The sequence below is a fragment of the Panthera pardus genome, unplaced genomic scaffold (assembly GCF_024362965.1).
Source record: "Panthera pardus isolate Hobbes unplaced genomic scaffold, ASM2436296v1 HiC_scaffold_1, whole genome shotgun sequence".
Lineage (NCBI taxonomy): Eukaryota > Metazoa > Chordata > Mammalia > Carnivora > Felidae > Panthera > Panthera pardus.
In genome coordinates, this window is record NW_026526654.1 from 11,029,857 (window position 1) to 11,050,324 (window position 20,468).

The window sequence follows — 20,468 nt, forward strand, 5'->3', positions numbered from 1 at the left end:
TTGCTTCTCCCCGCCACTTTGCAAGCCAGCAATTACAGAACACAAATCATCATTAAATCTGTGAGCAGATGGGCCTAATTCGGGGAGGAATTGATTTCCCCGGCGCTGCTGAGATCCTTGGGGACGTGGACGCCCGCACCCCAACCCCCAGCGTGGTGCGCGGGTGTCAGGTGTGCCCCCTGCCGGGAGGCCAGCTCCAGCGCGTGACCTCCCCACCCGCCAGGCCGGCCGGCTCTGCAGGACCAGAAACCTTGGAGCGACTCCACTTTAACTGATGGTGACGTTTCAGAAACCATGGGTATCAGGAAAGCAGCAGAGCCTGAACTGGGTCTGTGTCGGTGACGACGATGGGGAAGGAAGGACGGAGAAGGGCCCCAACCAAACCGACCTCTCAGCCCCCATCGCACTTGGGCAGAACATGGTCGGTTGGCAATGGCCCTGGCAATGCGCAGGCCGGACTTGAAGAACTCGGACTTCCAAGTGTCCCGCAATGAACAAGCTTCTCCGAACATGGAATGACATTGACACATGCATCTAACCAAGGAAGAGAGCCCCTTCTTACAAAAGCACTGTGTAAAGGAGAGTCCCTTGAACACATGTGTCCCTTTACTCCCTCCACAGCCCCCAAGTGCTTTCCCTGCTGGCTTGCATGGTGGCCTGTGGCAGTTTACAACAGCTTAGTAGTCACCTACAGAGAGCTGACGGTATGCCAGGCACGTATTTAGTCCAGTTAATGACAAAAGCTAGAAGCCATATAAAACTTTAAAAAAAATAGAGGCTTAAGGGGTGCCTGGGTGGCTCAGTCAGTTAAGCCTCTGACTTCCGCACAGGTCATGATCTCACAGTTCAGGAGTTGGATCCCGGCATGGGGCTCTGTGCTGACAGCTCAGAGCCTGGAACCTGCTTCAGATTCTGTGTCTCCCTCTCTCTGCCCCTTCCCTACTTTTGCCCTCTCTCTCTCTCTCTCTCTCTCTCTCTCTCTCAAAAATAAATAAGCATTTAAAATTTTTTTAAAAAATAGAAGCTTAACTCCCTTTTCCTCTGCCTTCATCCGGCATACTTCTGTGTCAATCATGAATTGCAGCTATTTCCAGCTTTGAGTTAAGCAGTTACATTTTCTTCTCAAATGCAAACACACAGTCATGGAAAGGACAGCATGGAGTCTAGACACGAGGGCCACATACTTGGTCATAGCTACCACTTCTGGAGCTCACCCGTCTCTGCCGGAACTCCCTCCCTGTGTTGCATCACACCATCACTATCACAGTCTTACCAAGTCTATCCCCTTGTTCCCACGGTCACACACCCAGGTGGTGGAAAAGCGACTGAAGCCTGGACTTTGGGTCTCCAGGACCCACACATAACCAGCTTTCCAGACTACTTCTCTATGCTTTCTAGGGAACAGAGCAGTTAAGACTTCCATTAAGGTTTGTGCCCAAAGACCCTTGATCAACAGAAGGGTATTGACCTAAGGGTAGTTTTTCACTGAGATTTCTGTTTATGCTCATTACTGCTGAATTGAAGAAATCAGAATACAGCCATTACAATTTCAGATTCTATTATTATATTCAGATTAGGTCTGGTGCTTACAATCTGGTAAACAAGAGTAAGAACTTGACTCAATCAAATGACCCTAAAGAAAGGCAGCTCTAGTGAGCGGCCTGAGGTGACCAATCACTGGACAGTCAATTACCGTCAGGAGGGAGGCCCACAGGCCACCTACCATAACTAATCTTAGCAGTCTCTGACCATTTCAGGGGCGCTGGGTGGCTCAGCCGGTTAAGTGTCCAACTCTTGGTTTCGGCTCAAATCATGATCTCACAGTTTGTAGGTTTGAGCCCTGTGTTGGGCCCTGCAGTGCTAGCTCAGAGCCTGCTTGGGATTCTCTCTCTCTCTCTCTCTCTCTCTCTCTCTCTCTCTCTCTCTCTGCCTCTCCCCTCCCCTGCTCATGCTCTCTCTGTCTCTCTCAAAATAAAGAAAGAAACATTTAAAAATTTTAAAAATGGGGGTGCCTGGGTGGCTCAGTTGGTTGAGCATCTGATTTCGGCTCAGGCCATGATCTTGCGGTTTGTGAGTTCGAGCCCCGCGACGGGCTCTGTGCTGACAGCTCAGAGCCTAGAGCCTGCTTCAGATTCTGTGTTCCCACCCCAACACTGCTTGTGCTCTGTCTCTCTTTCAAAAGTGAATAAACATAAAAAAAATTTTTTTAATAAAAAAAAAAGAAGTCCCTGAACATTTCAATGCTTTGTGACTACTAGTGGCATTCTTTTACCTTGGATGCACATTAATTTCAAAAAACTTTATTTGGAAGGGATTCATTCTAGAAAGTAACACTGTTCACAGCTAGGTGTTTTTAGGTGTTTACCCGACCGACTTTAGTATCCAAGGTGGGCATATGGTTAAACTTTCCAGTTTTCCAAGTTCCTATTACAGAAGGCATGAGCCATGGGGAAGAACTCACCGTTCTATTGGGTCGGAGCCAGGCCGTTGTCAACAGAGGATTTGAGTCCTGTCTGCGGATGCCCTTTGACTCACCTCAGAAAAATGTGGAACAGCTCTCGATGCAGGCGCGTGGCCTCCGGCGGCCTCATTTCCCATGACAGGGTTGCAGCTTCGCGTCCCGCTTGGCTCCCTGTTAAGGCCTCAGTGGACATCCCTGTCGCTGCTGGGGCGGGCCCCCAGACAGCTGCCATCGGTAATTCCCCCGAGCTCTGCTGAACTGTGCTGATTCAGCCGCTTAGCTTGTTGCTGCTTGGAGGATGGTCCTACAAACAAGGTAAACTCCACCCCAACCTGAAGCTGGACAGGCAGATGACTGTCGACCTAGCAGTTACAGCGATCACTCCCTGTGGGGGTGCTTTTATTGAACTAGACCAACATCTACAGTGAAAAATGTACTAAGGAGCAGCTCATTGGAGCCACTGTTAAGTATGTTCTTAAAGGCATTCATTTTATCAAGCAGTGTCCTATTTATTTGGTATAAATATGCTCAAATGCTAAACGCTGAGGGCACGAGGCAGGAAAAAAGAGTTTGTAAACATACATAGCTGAAAATTGCTCAGGATTGGAAGACATTTTACCAATACAGTGTTTTATGAAACGTGACGTCAACCAGAAACTTAGCCCAGTTTGGGATCCCCCAGAAACAGGTCCCGAGCCAACAACTGGGATCAAGCAATGTGTTTGGGACGCAGTCCCAGAAAGAACAAATGAAGAAAGGGAGAGTCAAATGGGGTAAGAGGGGACAAAAATTGAGAATCAGAGGTGTGAAAGGGGGCGGGGCAGCTCCCCTGGGGGCCTCTGAGAAGCCACGTGGGGCAGGTCTCGGAGTCCTCTGACAGGGGCGCCATCGGGCTAAGACTTGTCCCTCCACCCCCGACTCCCGTGATTGCGGGTCTCCCCCGGGGAGCGGCCCCCAGCTCAGCAGAGCCTCCAGCTGTCGGGGCAGGAAGCACACAGGCCCTGCGTGGACCACTGGCAGTGGCAGGAAGCAGTGCCAATGCTGCTTGTGCCTCTCGGTGCGGGAACTGCTTCTCAGACACTGGGGACGCACCTCATAGGAGCCACTGGTCCCACGTACATGCCGCATCTTGAAGGACAGACCGCTACCTGGCCGGAAGTCACCAGCAAGCGGGCTTCCTGCTAGGCCCAGCCGGTGAGGTGAACTGCCTCTCCCTCCAGGACTACAGGGCCCCGATGTCATCAACGTGGCCACCAAGCAGTGGGTGTTAACAATTAGCGGGTTGGAATCCTCCTCGACCGTGGGCAGCTAGGGAGCGCTGGTGAGAGGGAGCCCACGCCGCAGGTCCCCTGCACAGCTCTGTCTCTGTCACCACAGCTGTGCTGGCCACGGCCTCTTGTATAGGTGCTGGGGCGGGGGAGGGGGGTGCTGCAGAACTACAGGTGCCAGTGGCCGCCCGCCGGAGACCAACCTAGGACTCGAGACACACGGCACCCCTCCGCCTCCCCTCCACCCATCCCACCCGCCCTTCCCAGGCTCCCGGACCAGGGGCCCTGCTGCCCACCACCAACCAAGCACCTGAAGCAGAAGACAGGGGACAGGCTCGAAGCTTCGCTGACTACAGAGCTTCTCCCCTGTCCTGCAGCCTGCCCTGGGGCTGGGCTGTACCGTGGCAGCGGCCCATGTGTCCTTTTGTGGTTCACACCAAATTAGCAATGTCGCAGGTGCAAGCTGAGTGGCACTGGGAACCCGGCCAGTGGAGGCAGGTGACTTGGAGGTCTGGGCCATTTGTGTCAAGCAGCTCACCTGGGCCCTGCAGACCAGCTCGTGCCCGGCCCTGAGCCACTGCACCCAGCAGGGTGGATGGCTACAGTGCCAGCTCCCTGTCACTCAGCGCTCCTTCCGGGGCCACTGCCTTTCACCCCGAACCCAGAATGTCTTCTGGACACCCCTCGCTAGGGCACTCCAGCTGCTGTAGAGAAGAGCGCTCTCTGGTGCTCCAGCATGGGCCCTTTCACAGCCGCCCACCCTCTCTCAGACCCTCCACCCTGCCCAGGCTGCCCCCTCACTGAGGCCCAGCCGAAGGAGCCATCCCTGTGGGGACTAAGGCCTGCCTCTGAGCACCAGGATGTTAGTCCTGAGATAGGAGCACCATTGTAGGCCAGACTCTCAGCCTCATTTGCCTCTCCCACCCTGTCCAGCGACCCACTGTCAGATGAGTGGTGGCTTCAGCATACGCCCGAGGCTCCTCTGATGAATGGGCCTTCCTCCTGCAGCCACTGTGGTATGCCCTCCAGGCCTGCTGAGGCTCACCCAGCTGTTGGTCTAGAGGCCTTGAGCGGCGACGGCCCACACCCCACACCACAGGGCATTTGCACATCCCCAGGCAATGGAAGGCTGTGCATCCCTAGCAAAGGAGAAGGACCATTTCTCTTGGCTTGGAGAGCCAGGGAACCAGGAGTCCAAGTCTCTCAAAATCTCTACCCAGTGCCCCCCTTCCAGGTTTCAGGGGCTCTTTCCCCTCAGCCCAGCCCTGGACTCAGCCAAGGAGGCCTGCCCACATGGTGAGCTCCACTGCTTTGCAAACTGGCCATATCTACACCGAGAGCTGAACCTCCTCAATACAAGGGGTGGATGATTCCACACACCTGCCGTGGAGGCTTCAGCTGGTGAGCTTCTCAGGCAGTGAGCGAGAGTCAGCTGACCCCACAGCCTTTACACTTGTCATCGCTCCACACCCTTCAGGCATGAGAGTTGTTTCATAAACTAACACTTCCTTTGCACCTGCTCTGCATTCCATTCAGCACAGGTGGGAGCATGATCGTGGTGAGGGCCAGAAGAGGAGGGAGGAGTTAGCAGCCCATCATGTGACACCCACGAAAACATCTGTGACAGTTATGTGCCAACTCAACTGGGCCACAGGGCGCCCAAATACTTGGTCAAACATGATTCTAGGTGCTTTTGGCTGAGATTAATACTTGAGTCTCAGTATTAATCCTTGAGATTAATACTTTACTCGGTGGACTGAGTAAAGCAGATTGCTCTCCCCCAGTGTGGGTGGGCCTCGCCCAATCAGTCGAAGGCCTCAGTAGACCACAAATACCAACCTTCTCCCCTGAGTTAAGGGAGATTTCTTCAGCAGATGCCTTTGAACTGGAACATGGATTCCACCTGGGTGACCAGCCTGCAGGCCCACCCTGCAGATCAGACTCCCCAGCCTCCATAATCATATGAGCCAATTCTCACTATAAATCTCTTTACACATGTCCTATTGGTTGTGTTTGTCTGCAGAACCCTGCCTGACACAGCATCTGTGGCTGGGCAGTCTGGCTGGTGAGAGACGTGAGTGTAGATTCCCTGCCTGTGTGTTGTCTGCTTCCCAAGGTCATTTTTTAAACCTACTTTTTAAACCCAAATGCAGACTCGGAGACCGGGCCTCAGTGCAGGAGGCGTTTTTGGGGGTTGGTGACAAGAAACACAAAGGAGAAAGTGGGGAAGATGAGGCAGTGAGGGAGGAAGTCTGTGATAAAAGGTACACTAGTGGGTGGGGGCCACAGTAGGAGCTGAGGTTGGGTCCCTCTGGGGCCCTGTAGTAGCTTCCTGTGCTGACCTAACACAGCACCACCACCTGGGGGACTTGTATGCCACAGACATTTCTCTCTCAGTCTGGAGGCCAGAAGTCTGAGATCAAGGGGGACGGGAGAGGGGAGGAGAGAGGGTCAGTTCCTTCTGAGGTGGCAGGAGAATTTGTTCCAGGCCTTTCTCCCAGACCCCCAGGGGTGGCTGGCAACCCTTGACATGCCTTCCTCAGCTTACAGGTGCATTGCTTCAATCTCTGTGTCTGCCTTCACATGGCCTTGTCTTCCTTTCTGCCAGTACCCAAATTTCCCTGTTCATAAGGACACCAGACCCTGGATCAGGGCCCATCCTACTCCAGAATGACCTCATCTTAACTTGATTACATCCGCAAAGACCCCATTTCCAAATAAGTTCGCATCCACGGGTCCTGGGAGTGAGGACTTGAGCATATCTTTCTGGGGGACACAACTCAACCCACAACAGGGACTTCTGAGAAACCACCAGGACCCTCCCTGCCTCAGAAATATCCCACAGAGGAAGGGGCACCAGCGGCCCACCACATGGCGTGAGAACAGGTGTGAAGTCTCCGTGTCTCTCTCTTCGTGGGCTCAGACCCATCAGTGGCTCTGGTGGTGCCATCCTGGCCCATTGTCATCTGTGGGTTTCAGCAGCTATCAGCCTTGATGTCCCGCTTGGAATTGCTGGAGGCTGACAGTCCCTATGGTGCCTGTCAGCTGGAGTTCTGCAGAAAGTTCTTATCGACACATGGGTGCCTGGACACAGAGCTCCCCCAGGACAGGGAGACAGACGTGCACACATCTTCCGTGTTTACCGGCATCTGGCAGCACAAGTTGGTGCTCCGGCATCCTCCAAAGGAGACCGGGCAGTTTTCTAAGTGCCGTTATGAATTCATGGGTTTGGAAATAGTCTCTCACGTTTCTGAATATCTAGCAGAGGTAAGATGACAGAGTGTTTGGAGCCAACAGTCGTCAAAGGTAGGGCTATCATCCCCTCCTGGGCAGAGGACAAATTTGCTCGCTGACCTACAGATTAAAAATAATGTCTCCTGTGGGACAAAGTTTGGGTCGGTTGGCTTGCAGTCCCTTTAAAGATTGGGGTTTGCTAATCTTGGGGCTCCTCATGTGTGACACAGATCCACTGTGCGTGCAGCACCCCCGACCCCCCACCCAGGGTCCACCCCTGCGTGGCCTTGGATTTGGGAGCAAGGAGCACTGGTGGGAAACAAGCTTATGCTGCCTGCTCGGCCATGAGTCACACGGTCCCTGGTGTCCACGCCGGCCTGTGTCCTCTGCCAGCTCCCACGACCTCTGGCTTACGCCCTTAGCTTCCCAGTAGGTGAGCCTCCATGAGGCCCACACTAGCTTCCCCAGAAGAGCGATCAATTACTTTCTTCTTCCTGAACACAGTTTTCACTGTGTCCCGGGAGTTTTATTAGGAAGTGCTTCTTTTTCATCGCCTCCAAGGAGATTTGCAATCTCCCTTTTGATTTCCTCTTCCATCAAATATTTATCAAGGAATATGTTTCCTAATTACCAAGAAACTGAGACTTTGTTGGCCATTGAATGTGATTAGGCAACTGAGCCCAGAAATCTCAGCGTTTTGAAATTTCTAAGACGTTGAATGTTCCACGATCATACGTACGAAAGAATGCACGTATCCTGCTCAAGAGGTTATATACTTATATTTATTACGTGCAGGTTTTGTGCTTTCTTTTAAAAAAAGAACGCTTTATTCCAAAATAATTTTAGAACCACAATGGGTTTCAAAAATAGTACAGAGAGCTCCCATGTAGACTTTGTGCAGCCTCCTTCGGTGACGATGGCCCACATAAGCAGAACGCATCTCAAAGCAAGGGCACTGACACGGGTGTGGTGTTGTTCACTGACCCACAGATGCTGTTCAGGTTCACCAGAAACATACATCTGTACAGTTCACCACACGTGTGCACTGTGTCACCAGCACGGTCAGGCCACACACGGCTCCTTCCCGTTGTCACTGCTCTGCGGTCACAGCCTCCACCCCCTCTCCCCCCCGAGCTTCTGAATCCTGTCCCACCTTTGTGTCACTTAGATGCGTCTGCTTCTCAGAGACATAAATGGTAAATGAAGCTTCCCTAGAATTTGAATCACGTCAACATGTTATATATGATGTTCAATGAATGCACAGGTTAGTGAAGACTTTTATCTTTTTCACAAATTGTGCTGTAAGTTAACTCGTAATGTTCATCTTTCTCCTGATTTCTCCGGATTACTTCTTTTATCCCGAATTTCAGCTTGTCTGGATGGAAACGAGTATTTTCCATTCCTGTTTTCTGTTTAAGAAACCCTTTCACTTAAAAAGTACTCCTTTTGGGGCACCTGGGTGGCTCAGTCGGTTAAATGTCCGACTTCGGCTCAGGTCATGATCTCACGGTCCGTGAGTTCAAGCCCCGCGTCGGGCTCTGTGCTGACAGCTCAGAGCCTGGAGCTTGCTTCAGATTCTGTGTCTCCCTCTCTCTGACCCTCCCCTGTTCATGCTCTGTCTCTCCCTGTCTCAAAAATAAATAAAACCGTTAAAAAAATTTAATAAAAAAATTTAAAAAAATTAAAAAAAAATAAAAAGTACTCCTTTTACTTTAAATAAATTTTTATTTGTTTTACATTGATGTTTTCTATTTTCCTTTTCTGGTTTTCAAATTGATTTGTCTTGAAAAAAAATGTTCAAATCACTCTGCGTTCCATTTTTGGTCCCTTTTTAACATTTAAAAACTGAATCGTAGTCTTCCATTTAATAAATGGTCGTCTTTCCTTCCTTAGCTTATAGCCGGACACAAATCCTACGCTCAAAGGTGAGATATGCCATGACAACTCCCCACCAGCGTGTACCATCACCTGCTGCTGGCTGGGGCTGAGTGAAGCTTCCGGAAGGTGCTGGCCTCTTCTCACCGGCCCACAGGCCCACATCTCCAGATCCTCATCAGTGGGCCTTGCTCCCACCCCTTTCTTACCCCAAACTCCTACACTTTGCAATCAGTTAGGTATTTTAGTTTTCAACCATTATTAGTATCTGATTTGCAGAATGTACCTTCTTCCCCAGGAGTTTTCATGTGGCACTTCTACTGCGTGTACATGTGTGTGTGGTTGTCTATACACCTTGCTCCCCACCATTTCCCCGGGAAAGAAGATATTTACCTGCGATGCGGCACGTAGTGGTGTGTGTGTGGGGGGGGGGGTAAACTATTTTCTTTCTCCCATGCTTGTAAAAACAATGTCATCACCCCCACCAGTGAACAGTGTGCTGGCGGGGCAGAGAATTAGCAGGCTGCAACCCCCCTTCCCGCCAGGTGGGAGTGTCCCCCATTGTCCCCCAGCTGCAGGTATACAGATGGGGAGTCCCAGGATAATGTGGTGCTTTTATTCTTTGCAGATAACTTGGGTTTTTTTTATTTATTTATTGTTTAATTTACATCCAGGTTAGTTAGCATACAGCGCAACAATGATTTCAGGAGTAGATTCCTTAGTGCCCCTCCCTCATTTAGCCCATTCCCCCCTCCCACAACCCCTCCTATAACCCTGTTTGCTCTCCTTGTTTAAGAGTCTCTTATGTTTTGTCCCCCTCCCTGTTTTTTAATCCTTTTTGCTTCCCTTCCTTTATGTTCATCTGTTTTATATCTTAAATTCCTCATGAGCGAAGTCATATGATATTTGTCTTTCTTTGACTAATTTCACTTAGCTTAATACCCTCTAGTTCCATCCATGTAGTTGCAAATGGCAAGATTTCATTCTTTTTGATTGCCGAGTAATACTCCATTGTATATATAGACCACATCTTGTTTATCCATTCATCCATCGATGGACATTTGGTCTCTTTCCATACTTTGGCTATTGTTGATAGTGCTGCCATAAACATGGGTGCATGTGTCCCTTCAAATCAGCATTTTTGTATCATTTGGATAAATACCTACTGGTACAATTGCTGGGTCATAAGGTAGATCTATTTTTAATTTTATTAGGAACCTCCACACAGTTTCCCAGAGTGGCTGCACCAGTTAGCATTCCCACCAACAGTGCAAGAGGGTTCCCGTTTCTCCGCACCCTCGCCAGCATCTGTTGTTGCCTGAGTTGTTAATGTGAGCCACTCTGACAGGTGTGAGGTGGTATCTCATAGTGGTTTTGATGTGCATTTCCCTGATGATGAGTGATGTTAGCATTTTTTCATGTGTCTATTTGCCATGTGGATGTGCAGATAACTTGTTCTTTTGGTCGAGAGACTTGTAGAATTTTTTCCTTATTGTTAGAGATCAGCACTTTCATCAGGGTATGATCATGATGTGTTTGTGTGTGCACGTATATGTGACTGTGTGACTGTGTGTGTACACATGCATGTGCCCATATGTGCATTGTGCACATGTGTGTGAGCATGTGCCCTTGTGTGTGCATTGCATGCACATGTGTCAGTGTGTGGCTTATGTGTGCTCGTGTGTGTGCACGAATGTGCGCAAGTCTGCCTGTATGCATGTGTGCACGCGTGTGTGTGATCTGTATGTGTGTACATACACGTGCACATCTGTGAGTGTGTATGCATGCACATGTGTGACTTGTCCATGTGTGCACGTGTGTGACTGTGTGCACACGTGTGCATATGACCCTTATGTGCGTGCATGTGCATGTGCACCTGTTACTGTGTGTGTGTGCATGTGTGTGTAACACACATGTACGCATGTGTGACTGTGTGCCGATGTGCTTGTGCGTGCATGTGTGTGACGGTGTATGCACACATATGCGTGTGTGTGTGCATGTGTTCAGCTTTGTCATCATCCTTGCCTGGGACTTGATGAGCCTCTCCAAACTCCTGGCTCCTGTCTCTCTTCAGTTGAGGGAAGTCTTCAACGTCTTGGATTTAATACTTCTCCGTCTCTTCTTTTCTTAACATCCTGGAACCTGTGTTATTTTCCTGTGAATTCTTCTTTACGTTGCTTTGTTCCCCTTGTGATATCTCTGTATTTTTACTCTGTGCTTTGAGGTAGGGCTTCCAGGGTATATTCTAGTCCAGATCAGCAAGTACAGTTTTCTTTTAGCTGCAGAAAGCCTTCTCTTGTGTTGCACCTAAATCCTAAGTGTGTTTATAATTTTAGGGAAGAAAGTGTATTTTGAGAGGAAAACTGCTCCCCTTCACAGTGAGGGGTTTGGTGGAGGTTAAAACGGCTGTCCCACTGTTTTACGCCCTGACAGGGAGGTGCATGGGCACCTGTGAAAACCCGGGCCTGGCAGGCTTCCTGCTCATGTCACAGCCATTCAGACCTTCATTCTGCAGTCATTGCTTTCCAGAACACACGTGCTCTGCCTGATTCCCGTTCGGTCAGTTTATTGCAGCAGAACTCCTGCCCCATCCTCCAATGGCTTTCTGCTGCCCGCTCTGTCCTCTCCTCTGCCCCCACTCTGCTCACAAATTCCCACGTCCCCCGCTTCCCCTGCTCACCCCAGCCCCAGCTCCCACAGCCCTGTTTTCTCCTGCAGTTCCTGTCCCACCAGCTCCTCACCCAGTCACTCCTGCACCAAGTAAAACTCTGCCGCTTGCCTATGGAAACACACCTCTGAACTGGGAGCAAAGCAGACTTACATGCAGCTATGTTATAGTGACTAGCCCGACCTGGCCCCATCTGGCCTTACCTGGCCCCACCTGGCCCCATCTGGCCTTACCTGGCCCCACCTGGCCCCATCTGGCCTTACCTGACCCCACCTGACCCCATCTGGCCTTACCTGACCCCACCTGGCCCCATCTGGCCTTATCTGACCCCACCTGGCCCCATCTGGCCTCACCTGGCCCCACCTGGCCCCATCTGGCCTTACCTGACCCCACCTGACCCCATCTGGCCTTACCTGACCCCATCTGGCCTTACCTGACCCCACCTGGCCCCATCTGGCCTTACCTGGCCCCACCTGGCCCCACCTGGCCTTACCTGACCCCACCTGGCCCCATCTGGCCTTACCTGGCCTCACCTGACCCCATCTGGCTGCTACCACAACCACAGCAGGGCTGCCTGGGAAAGACTCCCACGCTTTTTTTTATTTCCGGCAAGGGCATGAATAGGAAGTTCTGAGGCAGGCTTTTCACACTGTTCTTTCCAGTGCTGGGCTAAGAAACCCTTTGAGAATCTGCTGGAAGTTAAGAAAATCCTCCTCGGAGGCACTGATTTCTAGAGGCTCCTAGACTCCCCAGAGTGTATCCATAGGCAGGCGTTGGAGTTAGACCCTGCCAGGTCAGGAGCAAGCATGAGCAGGAGATACACAAACCTAACATGTTCTAGGGTCACATAAAGCTGCTTTTAAAAAGCAATAGGCATTGGAAGAGTAAACTCTTTCAGTGAGTTTGGTTTGTGTAAGTCATAACAAGGCATGAGACAAGGCTTCCAGGAACAAAATTTCTTACAAATGTGTGTTCTCCTGCATATGTGTTTACCTTGGGGGATACCACCGAGTGTTATTCTCAGTGCCCTTGCCTGCACGTTATATAAAATAACAGATAGCAGGGGCGCCTGGGTGGCTCAGTCGGTTAAGCGTCCGACTTCAGCTCAGGTCACGATCTCGCGGTCTGTGGTTTCGAGCCCCGCATCGGGCTCTGGGCTGATGGCTCAGAGCCTGCAGCCTGCTTCCAATTCTGTGTCTCCCTCTCTCTCTGCCCCTCCCCCGTTCACTCTCTGTTTCTCTCTGTCTCAAAAATAAATAAACGTTAAAAAAAAAAATTAAAAAAAAAAATAACAGATAGCAATAGAACTCTGTTGATCTGCAGTAAAGCCTGAAATAAACGTTGGCTTTAAAAGTGGGAGGCACTTTTCTTCTTCTTTAAAAATACCCACTATATTTTTTTTACCTATATTCCCTTCAAAACTTAAAAAAAAAATTCTGTTGGGGAAGTACTTTTTTAAAAACAACAGAGGCAGATATCAACAAATAAATATTTGTTGATGTAATTATGCCCTGCCATATCTCATATGGGGGCAGCAGAATCAATCGTCCATGATATGTTTTGCTTTATAAACAGCTTTATCCATTTGGATATAAAGTCTACTTCCAAAGGGAAACATTTTTAGCGGCCTCGTTTTCTGTTCTTTTGATTTACTCCGGAAACCAGCACATCAAATGAATTATGGAGCCTAATCTTTGGAAGCCACAAATTACTGGAAATGGAGATGTCCCTTGGGAACAAGGCCTTGTGATCTTGTCCAAGGACTACATTTCATTATTATTCTGCCTGGACTGTGAGCCCATTTGTCAGGCGTGAAAAGCCTCTCTCCCCACAGAACAGTTACTAGCAGAGGGGAAACTGAGCAGAGATGAAGGTGACCAAGTAAAATGTGGGTTCCAAGAAAAGTTAAAGAAATGAGTGCTGGAATAACGAACCCAGTAGAAAGCAGTCGGTCATAAGGGTTAACAAGGGAGGCGGAAAGCCTAGGAAGGCAGAGAGCAGGCTGGGCGGGGATGGCCTGTGAAAAGTGCATGTGGGAGACCAAGCGTGTGCAGTGTAGGGCTGAAGGTGATCTAGAAGCAAAGCGTGCGGATAAAGAAGTACATCAGGGGCTCCCGGGTGGCTCAGGCGGTTAAGCAGCTGACTTCTGCTCAGGTCACGATCTCGCAGTTTGGGAGTTCAAGTCCCTCGTCGGGCTCTGTGCTGACATCTCAGAACCTGCTTGGGATTCTTTTTCTCCCTCTCTCTCTGCCCCTCCTCCCCCTCCCCGAAAAATAAATAAACATTAAAAAAAGAGTAGTACATCAAATGAAGAAAAATAATATGCATATGTGTTTCCATAGCAACGTTATTTATTATTGTGGGAAATGGGGACATTTTCATATCTTTGGGAAAGAGCTTGGTAAGTTAGATCAGCAACATCGTGAACTCCGTGAGCTGGCACACATGAAGAGTGTGAAGCTAGTAGAGGTAAAATAGAGCCAGAATTTGCATACAACCATCCCCGGACCGGCAGAAGGGCAGAAGGGGCCGTGAGGGCAGGGCCGAATGGAAAGGGACTTTGTTCCCTAAGCTATAGCTTTCCAAGGTGAGATGACAATGCAGGTGTTTCCCACAGAGGGACGCTGACCACCCTGACCTGCAGGCCTGAGCTGCACAAATTCTACCACCGCGATCCCCCCCTGCTTGGTGCGCTGGGACCCAAGCCCCACACATCTCAGCTCTAACCTGCTGCACCTGGCTGCCTGCACACATGGGGGCCCGGAGGCAGGAGGGGAGGCTTGCCATCCCCGTCACCCCTCCGCCTGGCTGCTCACTCCGTCCTCAGCCTGTCCCCACACCCCCGAAGCAAGCCCTCTGCGGACGCCAGCAGGCTCCAGCACCCCCTGGGCAGACCCCTCCAGAGGGCCGAGCCCCAGGTTCGGAGCAGCGTCCTTGGAGCCCCTGAGCTGCCAGCAGCCTGGCGCCCCCTCCCTGTGGCAGTCTGGGCCCCATTCATCGAGGCCGTCCCCCACTTTCCATCCTGAGAGCCCAGCCTCTCCCTTGCTTTTCCCAGGCCTGGCAGCAGACCTTTGTACAGGACAGACCCAAAACCTCAGCACCCCTTTGCCTTGGTGGCCCCCCAATACCTCAGATTCAACAATGGCCCGTCTGTTCAAACAACCAGTGCGGCTGACACAGGACCCCGTAGAGCCGCACGGCTGGTCATTGTCGGGTGGAGCCGGGTGAAAGAAGGGGCAGGTGCCCAGAGCGGAGGAAAATCCGGTTCACATTAGGGGGTGAGAATGGGGACGGGATAATCAGCCGGCTGCAAAAGTCATTAAACAAAAGGCAGAAACAATAGAGCAGAAAGGGGGTTAAACAGAGAAGCTATCCGCGCACTTGTTAAAGACAGAAGGAAGATAGTGTTTGGGGGAGGTTACCAGAGGGGATGCAGAGCAGGACAGAGGTCAGGCCCAACTCCAAATGCGGCAAGGACGGATGGAGATCCCTACCAAGGAGCAGGTGTGGCCAGTGGGTGCACAGTCCCTGGGAGGACACACCGGGGGCACAGGGGCCAGAGCAGCCAACAGGGCATGGTGGCCAGGGAGGAGGGATTCCATCCGACATCAAGGTAGGGACTCTCCCTAAACTGACCTCACAGGACTCTTGTTAAAACTGGACTAAACAGACCAAGGGCAGAGCCCAAAGTCGGGGAAGGCAGAAAGAGGCCTCGGCGCTGGTCAAAGGAGAGGGCCCTCATCAAGGACAGCAGGTGCACAGCCAGGAGATGCCACAAAGGGTAACAAGTACTGGCCCGTCAGCGACACCGAGGAAGCAGAGAGTGGCCGACTCAAACCGTTCTCAAGAATGTGGTATAAAGTCTAAAATGCCCTGCACACACAGCATCTGCCCGTCCTGTGCCCGACGCGTTAGTCCTGCCACAGGTCAGCGGCACCACCGGGCCGGGTGTTTCCATCGTGACGGGAGGACTGACAGAGCAGCGATTGGCTGTTATCCCCAAGGAGGGCCTGGGGGAGGAGCAGGCATCAGCCAGCCCCTACTCTTCTTACCTGGGAGGGCACGACACTCAGGCTTTTCTTTGGGGTCCCGGTGGGCAGTCTGGCCTCTGGGGGCCATGCAGAGAGGCAGAGGAGGCTGTCCCCCGGCCCCAAGTTAAGGAAAACTACCTTTGCAACACCCCCTTCTGGAAGTGGACGTAAGTGGGAATGTTTTGGGTGCGCTTGCATCTCTGGCTGTCGGTGCCCCTAAACACCCTGGGTTGGGGTGCTGATAGAAGACACAGGTGGAGGATGGAGTCTGACACAGCGTTTGTGTGAATCAAGTCAAATCCCAACACCTCCAAGCAATTGTGTTGATGACACCGGCTGGGGGCTTGCGGCCCTGCCCTCAGGGAACAGTCACAAAAGCAGAACCCCATGTGCCCCTGCGGGGCGGCTACAGACACTCTGCCTGCCTCCAGTTATGCTAATGAAGAGAGAGGCTGAGGGAGCCCACGCTGTAAAAGAAGGTGCTGGGGTGCCCCCAAGCTAAGGTTCTGCCAGCTTGTCCCCATCACCCAGCTCCAGGCCAAACGAGAGAAGGTAGGGAATCTGCTGGGGGTAGACGGGGGGCTCGTTTGGAAGGGGTCCCACCACAGAGCAGGGGGCGTGTGCTTCACCCCCCCCAAGTAAGAGGGGAGCTCGGGGGACCCCCTCAGAGCATCATGTGCTCCCCGGGCTGGTGGGGCACAGAGACAGGTTCCTGGCAGCCTGCAGCGGCCTCGGGGATGGCTGGCACCCTGAGTGTGGAGGACAGGGAGCGTTCACAGTTCCCCACAGCTGGACAAGGACCCTGAATCCAGACACCCCCGCAAGGGCCCCTCAGGAGCAGGCTCCTGGAGAGGGGGTGTGACACCTAAAGCAGGGTGCATGGAGGTCCCCTGTTGCTCAGGGCCCGTCATGGCTGCAGGAGGCTCTGTGCACACCAGCGAGCCACAGCCGGGAGGCCCCGTGGGGCTGATTCAGAAGGGACACACAAGCACAGGCCGTGACCCTGACCCTGCCGTCCCCGCCAGTCACCTCCCCACTCTCCATGCTGGAGGAGCTGGGCCAGCACATGACCTCGGGGCCAGGAGAGGGTCCAGGTGGGAGCCAGCAGGATGCCCACCAGCCTCGTCGCATCCTAGGTCACGGTTGGGACTGGGCTGGGCACCAGAGGAGTGTAAAACCGACCGAGAAATGAAGGTTTCAAACGACAATGCACTAGGACCTTTTTTGCCCCAAAACGCGCCTCTCTGTTAAAACCTGAAAATGACCAGAAAAGCCTCCCCTTCTGCCCTAGATCTCCTCCACCACTCTTCTGGGACGCCTGCAAAGAGAGTGTGGACAGGGGTGTTCAAAGCAGCCTGTGGACAGAGGGAATAAAGATGCTTTCTGTGTTCAGCCTGCCGAGGCCGGCTTATTAATAAACTGGAGGCACCTTTCTGTGACAAGAACGTTCTGGCACGTGGGGCAGTCAGCGTGAAGCCAGAACACGGGGCCCAGGGGCGGGAAGCAGCCTGGACCCCGGAGATGGGGAGGGGAGAGAGGCCAGGTGAACAGACTCAGCCCTCGGCAGGCTTGGTGGTAGGGGCTCCGGGCTGTCAGAGCGGGCGGACCACCCCGAGGTCAAGGCCGGGCTTCCCTTGCGGAACCCCTGGGGGGCACGGGTGCTGGCTGAGAGACTCAGACACCCGGTCCCCTCACCTGCTGCCTTTCTCTGCCATCGTTGATGGGCTGGTGCCTGAGTCCAGACCAACGGCAGGCTTGTTTCACTTCAGCCCACCTCGGCCTCCCCACGGGCTGCCATCCCGCAAAGTCTGGGTCCAGACAGCAGGCAGCATTTCTACAGGAAAGTCACTACCTTCTGGTGGTGAAAGCTCCCCGCTCCGCCGGGGTCTGCGAAGGGCCTCCCTCCTCCTGTGTCTCCTCCCCATCAGTTCAATGTCAACACAGGTTTTGTGGGTCGACCACAGGCCAGACCACACGCACACCTGTGGCTGGGACAGTGAAGAGAGCCAAGTTCCCATCACCTGCCACCTCGGGGCTGGTGCTTTGGGAGGGCAGGTGGCAACTGGAGATGAGGTCTCAGAGGCAGGCGTGGGACTCGCAGGTCGCAATGCAACAGAATTGAGTTTCAGTCCCTCTGGCTTCCTAGTTTATTGTGCACATCATTATTACCGCAGCTCTGAACGGACCGATCAGATGTGTAAAGGCGTGACCTGCTCCTCAGCTCGAGAGTTTTTTGGTAGAAGAAACTCAAGCTCTGTGGACCGTTTCCGCAATGAGGACTTAGCCGAGTTAAGGCATTTCACACCCGTTTTTACGTAAGGACTTTATCAGCAACCCAGCTTTCCAAAACCCAGAAGAAGACTTTAAATTCATTCTTATTGGTGCATTAAAATTATTATTCACAGGACTGTGTATCGTACATCTTAATAATATTTAACATTCTGCCTTCCGGCCAATAGTCACCATTACCAAAGCAAACTATTAATACTACCAATAGAAAACTATTACGATAGAAGCATGCAGCCAGGTGTCTGAAGTATTTGATGCCGGCCCTGCTTCACCCCCAAAATGCACCACCCTGCCAGTTACACGCTTGCGGTCACGGCAGTGACTTTCAAGTATTTTTAGTCATGAAAAGCTATTCTAGCCTTGCATATTTTTAATTTGACATCTACAAGTTTTATTTGTAAGTTAAAATGGTTGCAAAGGATGTAATTTTCAGGGTACTAAATACACTGACCTAGAAACAAACCCGCATCACCCCTTAACGGTCTCCAGTGGGATCCATACCCCGTAACAATTTCACCCCACTGTTATCCCTTCAAAAATGCACTGACAAGCTCTTCTTTAAAAGCCTGTCATTTTAGGGGCACCTGGGGGGCTCAGTCGGTTAAGCGTCTGGCTTCGGCTCAGGTCACGATTTCACGGTTCTTGGGCTTGAGCCCCGCATCGGGCTCTGTGCTGACAGCTCAGAGCCTGGAGCCCGCTTCAGGTTCTGTGTCTCCCTCTCTCTGCCCCTCCCCTGCTCACACTCTGTCTCTCAAAAATGAATAAACGTTTTTTGAAAAAGCCTGTCATTTTACATTTTACTTCTTCCCCTTCAAATTGTATTTTTCATATAGTATCTCCACAGAATTTATCTAAACGTAGTGTTACTTTTATATTAGACGGACTTATTAATCATTTGAGCACACTTCTCTGCAGACAAAACACATATATAAATAGAAACGTGGACCTGTTTTTTCAGTGTGGTCATGAAGCTCTCAGCATCCAGAACATTCAGTGTGTGTGCTGCAAGCACCCGGGACTATGAGCTACTGATGTGCCCACCATCTCGGGCAGGAGGTCTTGTCCTCACCAGCAAGGTGTGCAGAAGAAAGCCAGAACAGCCTGGAAACTACTGCCAGCAGGTGTCAGAAGAAATAGCGATGCCTATTTGAAATTTTTTTTAACATTTATTTATTCTTGAGAGAGAGAGAGAGAGAGAGCATGAGTGGGGGAGAGGCAGAGAGAGAGGGAGACACAATCTGAAGCAGGCTCCAGGCTCTGAGCCATCAGCACAGAGCCCAACGTGGGGCTCGAACTCGTGAACCCCGAGATCATGAGCTGAGCCGAAGTTGGATACTTAGCCGACTGAGCCACCCAGGTGCCCCAGCAGCATTTATTTAGAACCTGGGTCTCCCATCAGGGGCTGCTCCACATCCCTACCTGTGTGAGTCTGGTTTCTTCATATTTGACCTGTCCCTGGGGATGCCAGGCCACGGTCCCCAAACCTCTGCATGGACTATGTTCCCATAAACAAAGTGCCAGCCTCTGCCCCATGGCAGGTTGTGTCCCCTGCCTGTGTCGTGGGTGCGGCCCAGGCACATTCATGAGTGGAAGCATGTCGTTGAGCCCAAGATGACCCCCTGTGAGCACTGCAAGCACAGAGTTCATCCCTTTTAAAGTTTTATCTATGTACGTGCTGTGAGACCTTGTTCACAGCCAGAGCCAGCAATGGAGGAGGTACGTGCCAGAAAGAACTTATATTACAGACAAAGTACTTGAAAGACTGAAACTAACAAAGCCCATTCGAGAAGAGATCATCCAAATAGGCTTATATCTATTAAATTGCATTTATAGTTAAAAACCTTCCGACGAAGAAAAAATTAGAATTCTCAGCACAGGAAGGGAAAACAGTGCAGCTGTCCTTGGGAGGCAGCATGGAGGTGCCCTGAAGAATGAAACACAGAATGACGGCCTGACCCAGCAAGTCTGTGACTGAACTTGTACCCCAGAGAACTTAGAGCAGGAACTCAGACATTGGTACACACGTGTTCATAGCAACTTTATTCATAACGGCTGAATGAAAGTGTCCATCAACCGATGACGGATAAACAAATATTACGTACAACAGAATACATACAACAGAATATTATTCAGCCTTAAAAAGGAAGGAACCTGGGGCACCTGGGTGGTACAGTCAGTTAAGCGTCCGACTCTTAATTTTGGCTCAGGTCATGACCTCACAGTTCATGGGTTTGAGCCTCATGTTGGGCTCTGTGCTGACAGCACAGAGCCTGCTTGGGATTCTTTGTCTCTCTGTCTCTCTCTGAAGATAAATAAACGTTAAAAAGAAAAAAAAAAAAAAACAGGGACACCTGGGTGTCTACGTCGGTTAAGCATCCAGCTCTTGGTTACAGCTCAGCTCACAGTTTGTGGGTTTGAGCCCCACATTGGGTTCTCCGCCGACAGCTCGGAGCCTGCTGGAATTCTCTCTCTCCCTCTCTCTGCCCCTGCCCCCCCATCAAAATAAATAAATAAACTTTAAGAAGAAAAAAAAGGAAGGAGATTCTAATACATGCTCAACATGAATGCACCAAGACATTATGTTGGTTGAAATAAGCCAGACACAAAAGGACCAATACCGTGTGATTCCAGTCATATGAGCT